The sequence below is a fragment of the Urocitellus parryii genome, chromosome 3, assembly GCF_045843805.1.
Source record: "Urocitellus parryii isolate mUroPar1 chromosome 3, mUroPar1.hap1, whole genome shotgun sequence".
NCBI lineage: Eukaryota > Metazoa > Chordata > Mammalia > Rodentia > Sciuridae > Urocitellus > Urocitellus parryii.
In genome coordinates, this window is record NC_135533.1 from 134,517,135 (window position 1) to 134,526,997 (window position 9,863).

The 9,863-nt window shown below is 43.9% G+C and overlaps 1 protein-coding gene across 6 annotated transcripts in view; it reads right to left on the bottom strand.

The window, feature by feature from the left end:
* LOC113192736 (uncharacterized) overlaps window positions 1-9,863 on the bottom strand; it is a 33,596-nt gene that overhangs the window by 23,545 nt on the left and 188 nt on the right. For 2 of the 6 annotated variants that reach the window (XM_077796082.1, XM_077796080.1), the window contains exons 1-2: window positions 9,419-9,573; window positions 8,840-8,957 (exon numbers count right to left, since the gene is read on the bottom strand). The exons of 2 other annotated variants lie outside the window; for them this stretch is intronic. The gene's annotated coding sequence lies outside the window, so the exon portion shown is untranslated. Of the gene's footprint in view, window positions 1-8,839; window positions 8,958-9,418; window positions 9,574-9,863 lie in introns of those variants that run through there. 2 more of the 6 variants (XM_077796083.1, XM_077796081.1) reach the window with 1 other exon arrangement.

Genomic DNA, 9,863 nt, shown 5'->3' on the forward strand with positions numbered 1-9,863 from the left:
AACAAAATAAGAGGAGGAAGAGGGCCTGGAGATGTGACTCTGTGGTAATGTGTCCTGGGCTCAATCCCTAGAACCAGAAAACAAACAAACAAAACAAAACCTGAACAGGCTGACTTAGAAACCAACTCCCCAGTTTTTCAACCTGAAAAAAACAGGAGGTAGCAGAAAAGTTACAAAACATAGATCTTATACTCCGAGATAATGGTGTTAGCCATGCAGACTATGCTAAGTATATGCACAGATTCACTCTCCAGTTGTCCTCCACAGCCAGCTCCTGACCCCGGTGGCTTCAGCTGGATGCTCAGCTTCTCCATGAGCACGGTCTATGTGCCTCCCATGCGCCCTATTGATGCACCCCACCAGTCACTTCTACAAAACTGCTCAACATGGCTTTCCCCTTGTCAAATCTCAAGGCCATTCCTCACATCCTTCTGACTCCCAGTTTATATGTCTCTGGCCCAATTCAACACATTCTCCCTTCTTCTCTGGCCTTGCTCAGTGCTTTTATCATTTCTTTTATTCCTATTCCTAAATACAGGTATCCTCTAAAGGTCAGTCTTGAGTCCAGTTCTCAGATCAACAAAGAAGATGCTAGCGCATGATGAGAAGGTCACACCCTCACATGCCAGTCTTGCCTTCTCACCTGCACCTCTGTCTGCCATCAAAAACATTTCCCATTATCCCACAGTGAATAGGAAATCCCTACTCCCCCACTTGTAGAGCCCCTGGGGAAGCAATCTCTTCCCCCACCAAGTCTCCCAGGTGAGGAATGCCTCAGCCAACTCTCTCCTCCCCCACCCCACACCTTTCATCTTGTTTTGTCCCTTCAGCACAATGCAAAACACTACATAAAAACACACTTGATCCTATGCCTTCTTTAGCTGCCATACTCTTCCTCCCCCACTAACCCCAACAGGCCTTTTAAAGACTGACTTTCCTGGTTTCTACTATTTCATTTCCTATTCACCACACCACTGACATTCCTCCCAGTACTGGCTTCCTCTTGACCCATCCAAGGACACTTTCTGTTCTATATCTCACTGGATACTGCTGGCCACACTGTTTGCCTCCTTGTTCTACCCTCACTGCGTTCTCAGTCTGCCTGGCAAGCTCCTGGGCCCCAGCTCTTCTCTGCTTCCATCTCACATGCGAGTCTCAACTTTGGTTTTTACAAAAAACTTGAGTGTTCCCTGTGCCTCCAGAGGGCACTCCAACACTGGCTCAGAAACTAGCTCTGGGGGTTTACACTGAGGTCTTGGAACAGGAAATGAATTTAACAATGGATCACTACCTCTAACTAGCTGCCTCACATCATGGAAATCTGTGCAACCTGGTCTGTGCAGGTTCTCTGTTCTGTGAATCTAAGCCTCATCGCAAGGTCCTAATCCTATCATAATGACACAGTAATAAGTAAATGAATCTCAGTGAACTAAGTAATCTGACATGTTTCCTGGCCAATGCTGAGTCCTCTGAAAAAGTGAAATATTCTTAACTCTAACAAGAGGAATCCTACATGAAAATTTCAAAATCTAAAATGATTCTGACAGCCTGAGGGCCATAAGGACATTTACTCTGCAGAAAAAAAGAGGGTTCCGATTCTTTTTATTAATTGTTTTACTATTAACTTAAAAGGCAGAACTTATCATCTTTGAGACAGGTCTGCTTCCTCACAAACTCTTTCCTAATACCTTGGAACATGCTGCAAAATAAGATATGGATATAAGCCATGACTATTTTATGAACTTGCAGGGCTATGAAAAATAAATGAGCTCTAAAAGAGCTTTACTGAATGTCTATCAGGTGACACAGCAGACATTGCCGCATGCCCCAGAGTTAAAGGTACATTACTGCATTAGTTTTAGAAAGCAATACAAAACATGCCTTCTTAAAATTAAAGTATAAATGGAATGCTCCCATTATATTTCCAAAATTAAATTTCATTTAAAAAAAAAAAAACCTCAATTTTCTGTACAATGAGCCTGCCATCGCCATCAGTTATCTGGTGACTCTCCTGCAAGGACCTGGTGTGGCACCACTTCAAACCTGGGCTAAATGATTTCAATCTGCCAAATCTCATTTCACTCCTGCTCCCTTTTTACATCTCAGGGCCACTTAAAACAATTGCTCCTGACCATCCTTGAAACTTCCTCCTAACTTCCAGGAGACCTCTTCAGCATCTTCCTGTCATTCCCTTCTGGTCAGGTTCATGAACACGAAGGGAAACTGTGTTTCACCCCACAATAGTGAACCCAAGAGCAGGAATGCAGAAGCTAAACTGAGCCATTCAGATTCTCTACCCTGAGAATTCAGAATTAGGAAGTTAAAAGACTTGGTCTATGAAGAAGGCTGGTAGGAGTGACAGACTCGGGATGGCCTTCCAGAGTGGCCACTCTAGGGTCACATGCAGCAGGAGGAGCAAAAGCACAGAGCAGACAGGTAGTGAATAGGAAAAGCGAGAAGACACACAGAGTACAGCCACACCAACCCTGCTGATGTCCAACCCTCACAGGTCCAATCAAGAAGGGATTCCATGCTGGGCTTGGTAGTGCACGCCTATAATCCCAGCAACTCAGAAGGACTGAGGCAGGAGGATCGTGCATTCAAAGCCAGCCTCAGTAACGGCAAGGCACTAAGCAACTCAGTAAGACTCCACACCCAAATAAAATATAAAATAAGACTAGGGATGTGGCTCAGTGGTGAAGTACCCCTGGGTTCAATCCCTAGTACCATTAAAAAAAAAAAATTTTAAAGAATTCCAAGCTGTATTACTCAAAAACCCCTTACATTTACACCATCTCAAATGGGTTTTACTTTTCAACCAAGTACTCTCCAGTCAAGACATCCTTGTTCCTCTCTCATGAACCTCTGTTACCTTTGCAGGCAGGTTCTTCCCTACCTTCTCCTTACTTTGTCCTTTAAGGTAAACATGCCCCAGCGCTGCCTTCAGTATCTCATTCTGCTCTGCAAGCCTACCGTTTCCCAGTCATGTGGCAAGGACAATGAACCACTCCAAAATCTCTATCCATACTTCTAACAGCCATGTGGTCACTTCCACATGGAAGTAAGGCCAGGGCACTAACCACTCTGCCTATTTCCTGGCCACCTTCCAACACCAAGAGAAATCACTCCAATTAGTAGTACTCTGACAACAGGATGAATGACAGGACCACTAATGCCCCCAAAATCTCCACCATCTGTTTACAGAGGCAGCAGCCTCGCCCCGTGCACCACAAAGGCAATCCAAGTATCACCTATAGCCAGAGTCATGCAGTTGTGAAAGACCTCAGATACAGTGCAATCTCTGCTGAACAGACATGCCTCAGTCTTTTACAGTTTACAAATATATAATTATGTTTCAAAAAAAAATTTACCACATAGTAACAATGATTCCAATAATGAGCTATATATTGCTTCCAGTCATTCATATAGCAAAATACATATATGCACAATAAAATCATTCTTTATAAATTACCTTCAGGAAGAACCTACATATCCTGTAAATTCTTTATAAACTCAGTATGTCTAAAACTTAATCTGTCATTTCCTCAAGAAAGCCTACTATAATCTCAACTATAGTAAGTGGGTCCTCTGTCTCTTCAACTGCCCAAGCCAGAAACCTAGAAGTAATCACTAGTAATGCTTAACCTTCCCTCCCTATCGTAAGGTCCCATGACTCTACTTCCTGAAGTCCTTTCTAACCATGCCACTAGCTCCACTTATTTTGTCTCAGTTTTAACTCTTCCTCCCCAAGTCTTACTTCCTAATTCATTATCCATGCTAATGATATTTTTCTACCCTGCTTAAAATTTTTCAATGGATCCCACTTTCAGTGTAATTTACAAATTTATCTATGTGGCTTTTATTTTATTTAGTTGTAGATGGACACAATCCCTTTATTTTATGTGGTACTGAGGATCAAACCCAGCACCTCACACATGCTAGGCAAGTGCTCTGCCACTGAGCTACAACCGCAGCCCCTCTATGTGGCTTTGAAAAAGTGCACACATAAAATTATATATAGGTTCTGTTATAAATGTAATAGTTATGATCTCAACAAATATAAAAAAGCAGATTATTTAAATCACCAACCTTCTACCACCCAAAGCTCACAATTCGTAAGATTCTCATCTACTTTCTTCTAGACATTTTCCATTCACAGGTTTTTTAAAAATATTATTTTAGTTGCAGTTGGACATACTTAACCTCATACTTTATAGAAATATCCCATTCCATAATTTTTCATTAGTTTTCCCTTTGATTTATGTCTACATAAATACATACAAGATATCTTGTACCTATCTTGTATCTGTCAATCCTGTTGAGTACTCTTAATAGTCTAACAAATTTTCTACAAATTGTGTCTCTCTGTGTGTACGTACACGTACACACACACACACACACACACACACACACACACCTTTATTTATTTTCTTGTGGTGCTGAGGATCAAACCCAGCACCTCACACGTACGAGGGAAGAGCCTTCTACTACTGAGTTACAACCCAAGTCCCCCATTCATAGGTTTTACTGGAAGGTTGTTGGGACTTTTGTTTAATACATCACGTATACAGCTATTTATCCTGATTTTCTCCAACTTAACACTGTCACAACTATTTTAATGTATTTTCTTCATGAACATTTTTAGTGGCTAGGGAATCAATTACCTTTAAAAATAATTCTACATCTTTTGAATGTAGCTTTTTTTTTTCCTATTTAAATGCTTGTTCAAAAAAAGCACTAAAACAATGCTAAAGCATATGAAATAAACTGTCCTATGCTTTCCCCTAGAAGTAATCATTAGTAATGCTTTTCCAAGGATTCTTCTAGATCTTTTCCTTTTTATTCAGATATAACATACATAACATTTGTATCTTACAAAAAACAGGATTAAACTTATTTTGTGGGGGCTCTATAGTATATTATAGACATCCATCCAGGTTATGTCAATACATTCAAGACTGCTTCTCTTTTTAAAAAACTATGTAATATTCCAAAGTGTAGCAGCACCAAAATTTATGGTAGTTGGTTTTTATTTTTCCTCATTACAAATGATGCCGCAATAGACTTCCTTCATATTATCTCATATTCTCCTACAAGAATATCATGAATTCCTTGCAAGGGCTGCCCATTTACTCAGGTTAACTTTTAAATCATTTAAATAAGATTTTAATGTTCTGCATAAGGTTTCAGTTCATTCATGCTTTGTTCTTATTATCGTCTAGTCTTGTTGCTATTGAGAATAGAATCTAACTCTTCTGAATAGTAATTACCAATTGTTCGTAAGATAGGACTTTATATATTAAACATCATTTGCTTATTGACACAAGTATTTTCTGATTTTGTGGTAACTTAATTGTAGGGGTTTTTTTTCCTTTTCTTCTGTACTTTAACTTTTTATGTAGTGGAATACATTTTTTTTTGTTATATTTTCTCCACTGTTTCTCACTCTCATGACACTCGTAAGATAAGAGATTTGTTTCCTTATTTAAGTCTCCAGTTGTACAACTAACTACAAAGTCTGTGCTGAGTGTACAGGTCTCCTCCTTTCAGATGTTTGATAGGGACTTCTGTTTTCTTCAGATTTAGGGGGCACTCATGACTTATCATGTGTTAGATTTCCATATAAAATAGTTTATTTCTGGGGTGAGCACAGGTTTCAGTGACCTGTACAGATAATCTGATAAAGTCAGGATGACGCTGATGTGGTGAATATGGCTCTGTGGTGTTTAAATACTCATAAATACCCCCATCTCAGTACACATAATTATTAAGTTCACCCCAAAATGGCCATCTCCATGACATTTAAACATCACTTCCAGGAATGTGGCCTCTCTTTACGTCAAAAACATTCAAGTCATTCAGGATACTTTATGACCACCTCTATGTAGACAGTATTTCCTCAGTAGGATGCATCCACATTACCTACATGCTTCACTGTTTTGTTTTTTTTTTTTTAATTGTTGTTGAAATGTGGCCAGAGTTCATTTTCTGTTTCTTTTGTTTTATTCTCTGCTGGGTTACTTTGGATATTCAACTATGAATTTTATACACAAACTGCAGACTCAGGCATGTTTCCCTAGTCAACAGTGTCTACAAATATTTCTTTTTCATTTTACATCTTCACTTCATTTGTGTTATGGCTTTGTCGAAACTTATTAAACAATGTTTTAATTTTTAACTTGATTTTCTGACAGTTTGTGTTTTAAGTGTAGACAACTGATTTCATGCTTATGTGCACTTTTTCAGTACATTTAAAAAGTATCTGTTTATTCCTACTTTTATTTAGTCCTGTCTTTTTAGAGTAAGAAATGAGGGGGTTTTGTTTTTTTAAACCAAACATCTATTTTGACTAAACCATAGATGGTAGCATGACTTCACTATAAAGTCCAAGAAATAGGACACAACTCCTCTAGATAGCTCTGTGAAGTAGCCTGCGTGTTTTTCCCACTTCCACGATCCACCCACACCCCCGCATTCTGCATGTGGCAACTGGAGTGGTTGTTTAAAAATACAAATCTGATTATGCTTAAAACCAAACTTTCTAATGGTTTCTCATTACGTTCTGGATAAAACACAACATCCCTAACCTGTCCTACAAGACCCTACATGATCTGGCCCCATGCCTAGCCACTCTCCCCCCTTACCCACTAGAATCTATCCACAGTTGTTCCTTCAGTTCCTGGAATGGGCAAAGTTTTTTCCCCCCTTCAGGGCCTTCCCACATGCTGTTCCTCTGCCTGGAAAATTATCCCCTACATCACTTGACACTAACCGCCCACTCGCCCTTCAAACTTCAGTTTAATTTTATTTTTTGCACAAGTCTTTCCTGGGTCCCCCTCCCCAATCTAAGATGCAGTACCCATTTTCATCCTCTCTCACAGCAGGTACTACCCAAGCCTCTCAGGATACCACTTTGTGAGCAGAAGTGCAGTTGTGAGATTCATTTCTGAACAGCCCTAATTTCAAAAGGGCAGGGATGAGTTGATTTTGTTGGCCATACCACAGGTGTGTGTGGGTGTGTGTGTGTGTGTGTGTGTGTGTGTATAATATATGAAAGGAAAATATCTACAAGGCCATTAATTTTGTAGCTATCAAATCATTTCATCAAAATTTAAATTGATGAAATGATGTGATAGTGCTTACAAACTCAGTAAGAAGTCATTTCTTTTTCCCTTGAAGAAGCACTAAAGCTAATCTGAGTCTGCTGCTGCCAGACTCAGATTAGCTTTAGTGTGTTCAATCTACATCATCAGAAAATGTTTTTTAACTATTACAATAGAAGTTTTATCAAGCATTTAATTTGCTAATAACATTGATTCAGTCAACTAACTTACATGCCTCACTTTTTTTTTTTTTTTAAGGCATGTTAAAGCACTAGGGGGCTGGGGTTGTGAGTGCTTTAGCATGTGTGAGGCCCAGGCTCAATTCTCAGCACTGCATATATATAAATAAAATAAAGGTCCATTGACAACTGAAAAAAAAAGCGCTAGGAAAAATGTGATTTGCCAAATATTCTTTAAGAAATCTTTAGCATTACCAGTATTTGACAAAAATTAGTTATAGCAAAACCATAAATTAAAAAATCATTCAAAGTTGCCATCTCTAGTATTCTGATACAAACATCTGACAAAAAAAATCATACTGCAAATTGATAATTTTTGGATTGGAAAGGCTAATAAAACCAATCTTTGCTTATGACCTCGGGTTCTACCAAGCACTTTCCCATGGTATCACTGAACTCTGTGAAGCAGAGAGAGCAGTATTAACACGGGTTTATAGAAAACTGAGGATTGGAGTGAGTAATTGTCCTCTCCCAAGGTCACAGGACCTGTAAGTAGTATAGTCACGACTATCACAGAAGGGCTGGAGGCTCCCACATGTAGATTCTTAACCCAGGAACTTCCACCATAAATGTCTATTTTCTGTAATTAGCACAGAATTTCATCCTTCACTAAAACTGCATCTCACCAGAGAACAACCACCACCAAATAAAGCTATTTTTCAAACGATTGTGATAATCTGGGAAATGGCTGAATAAATTACAGTATACCCAAACTACAGAACGTGATGCAGCAGTTCTTAAAAATTAGTTGAAGCACATAATGCTGAAGTTGAAAGACAGTATGTTAGCTAGCTGATACTTGTTAAAACAATCAAAGATGATTCCAAGTATTTTTAAAAGCCAGAAGGACACACAGCACACATATCCTAGTCCTTATCTGCAGAGGGTGGGGGTGATAGTCAAAGTCTTGCCATCTCTTGAGATACACCCGTGTGTACAAAGAAAATGCACTACTCTACTAATCCAAAATTAATTTTTAAATTTTAAATTAACCGGTAGGTTGAACAAGGTCACACTTCCCTGCTCTGAAAAGCTTTGCGTCTACAAAGGGATTAGGGGTCCCCTCTAAAAGAGAAGACAAAATGCATAAAAACAGTTCGGTCTTGATAAAACAATAAACTGTTTTAAGTATCACAAAACGTTCCTTTAGAAGGCAATAGCCTGGAAATATTTTTTTTCCAATACGGGGACTCCTTTGTTGCGATAAGACAGCCAGTTATCAAACTAGCAGCTCGCCCGTACCGAGCAGACTCTGCTGGAGAGATTCGATTTAGTTGGTAGAGTTGGGCAAGAAAGGTATCACAAAGGAGCTGAGTTTTGCGGGGACGCGGGGTGAGCTGGCAAGGCGACACGGCAGCCTAATCCGGAAGGGAAAACGTCGGGGAGGGGGCACCGCGAGTTAACCAGAGGCAGGGGCAGGCGAGGGCTGCAGCGGGTCCCGCCGGGAGCGGCCGGCCTGCAGGCCGCGCAGGAGGGGTGCCGCCGCGGCCAGCTCACCTGGGCAGGGCCGGCCTGGCGTGGTCAAACAATGGAGGCGTCCGGCGGCGGCTGGCTCCTGCGCCGGGTGCGCGACGCGCTCTTCATCACCTGAGCGCGATGCTCCGCGGCCTGCGCGCTGCAAGCAACAACACCGCACCCTGCAGCGGGCCGCTCCGCAGCCCGGCTCCCGGCCCCGCGCGGTCATGGCCGCTCCCCGGGGACCCCCTGAAGCCGCTCCCCGCGCGACCGCACGGCCTCCGGGCCGCCGCGCTCCGCTGCCCCCGGCCGCTACAACAATGGGCCAGCCCGGGAGTCCGGCGCCCGCGGCCTCCGCCCGCCGAGCCCCGCCGCCCCCTGCGACCCCCGGCCGCCGCCCGAGGCCCCGCGCGGCCTCCCAGCCCGGCCTGCCCGAGCAGCGCCGCGCTGACCTTCCCTCCCGCGCGACCCCCAGGACCGGCGCGGCTCGAGGCCCGTCCCGAGAGATGGGTTGTTTTCCTTTTCTTCAGCCCACTCCGCCGCCCGCCAGCCCCCGGCCCGCTCCCCGCCCCCAGCCGGGAGAGAAAATACGGAGTCCACGGCCCGGCCGCGCCAACTCACTCCAAGTGCAGGCTGCGAGCGCCCCAGGCCGCGGGCTCCGCGCGCCCACCCGCCGTTCCTCCGGGGACACCTCACAGGTGCGCCTCCGAGCCGCGCGCGCGCGCTCCGCACACCCAGACGCCTCCGGGGGACGGCGCGCGTGCGCACGCACGAGGCCCGCGAGGCCCTAGGGAGAAGGGCCGCACGCATGCGCGCCGTACGGCCCGCGCCCCCGCCCCCACCGCGGCGCGAGCGCGCTCCCGCCGGCCTCCCTCTCCGCCCCCTGCCCCGGCCCGCGTTACCCAGGGCAACCGCACTGCGGCCGCACCTGAGCAAGTGCGCCTGCGTCCCACCCGCCGGACCCGCCCTTCCCCTGGGTCCTTGCCCCCGCCCTGCCTCAGCAGCGGGGAGTGGGGCGTTGCCCCCTCCCCGCCGAGTGAGTACCGATCGGCTCCCCCGCCCCTAC